The sequence below is a fragment of the Prosopis cineraria genome, unplaced genomic scaffold (assembly GCF_029017545.1).
Source record: "Prosopis cineraria cultivar Desert tree isolate PC_DT_omini unplaced genomic scaffold, ASM2901754v1 PC2, whole genome shotgun sequence".
Lineage (NCBI taxonomy): Eukaryota > Viridiplantae > Streptophyta > Magnoliopsida > Fabales > Fabaceae > Prosopis > Prosopis cineraria.
Window position 1 is genome coordinate 28,199,447 of NW_026555333.1, and position 1,284 is coordinate 28,200,730.

The 1,284-nt window shown below is 39.0% G+C and overlaps 1 non-coding gene across 1 annotated transcript; it reads left to right on the plus strand.

Annotated features, from left to right (window-relative positions):
- Positions 1-646: 646 nt before the first annotated feature.
- Positions 647-753, plus strand: LOC129304296 (small nucleolar RNA R71). The gene has a single exon (XR_008591662.1). It is a non-coding gene; the product is annotated as a small nucleolar RNA R71 (small nucleolar RNA).
- Positions 754-1,284: the final 531 nt, after the last annotated feature.

Below are 1,284 nucleotides of genomic sequence, written 5' to 3' on the forward strand. Positions count from 1 at the left end.
AAGCCTCCTATCACTATAAGAATTAGAAGAAGGTGTAAGAGAATTACCACTTGGATTGTAGCTTTGAGAAGAGCTACCTTGAGACAAATGAGGTGGAGGGTCACGGCCAAAGGTGTTTTGATAGGATCCTCTTTGTTGATTGTCTTGTAAAGCCACATTTGGATTTGAATAGGAGAAATTAGGATGGTCTCTCCATGAAGGGTTGTAAGTATTAGAATAAGCTCCTTGCCCTTGCCTCCCACCATAGGATTGTTTTCCATTGTAGATAGCATTTACTTGTTCAAACTTAATAGGACAATTGCTTTCTACATGCATAGGTGAGTCACAAAAAGTACAAGAATAAGGGACAAGTGCTTGAGAAGTACTTACATTGCTCACTTGAGATATTTGTGGAGCCAACATTCTCCCAATCTTGGCAGCTAGCAAGTCCACATATGAATCATTAAGAACTGAGGAACCTACCATATTCACATTTCTCTTTTCCCTTGTAGAGTATTGAGCACCACTTGAAGCCATCTTGTCAATTAGTTCCCAAGCCTTTAAGGAAGTGAGGTCAATCAAGCATCCACCACTAGCGGCATCAATGTTAACTTTGTCTCTTGGAATCAAGCCCTCATAGAAATATTGGACTAAATTCTCACTAGAAATTTGATGGTGTGGGCATTTAGCCAAAAGGCCTTGGAATCTAGTCCAATACTCATAGAGACTCTCATCCTCTCCTTGTTGGACCCCATAGATTTGCTTTCTCAAATTGGTGACCTTGGAATTTGGAAAGAATTTATCTAAGAAGAGTCTTCTTAGCTCGGCCCATGTGCTCACTTTCACATAAGAAGGGTAGTTGAAATACCACTCCTTTGCTAAACCTTCAAGAGAAAATACAAAAGCCTTAGCTTGAACATCATCAACATTTACATGCATAGGCTTCATAGTATCACAAACCAATAGGAAAGTATGCAAAAACCTATGACAATCCTCTCCTGGTAACCCATGAAATTTAGGCAATGCATTAATCAAGGAGGATTTAATTTCAAATTGAACATTAGTAGGAGGAACATATAAGCCATAAGGATTATCATGCCAATTAGGTTGAGTTAATTGCCTAATGCTCCTCTCCTCTCTAGGGTTATGCAAGCCTTCAAATTCATTATTAACATGGCCATCATCATGCAAATTCTCATTCCCATTCCCATGGCCCTCATTATGCACATGCTCATGTCCTAAGATACCTTCCATTGTTGAATTACAAACCAAATGAGAATCAAGAATAGGTTGTGATCTTCTCAA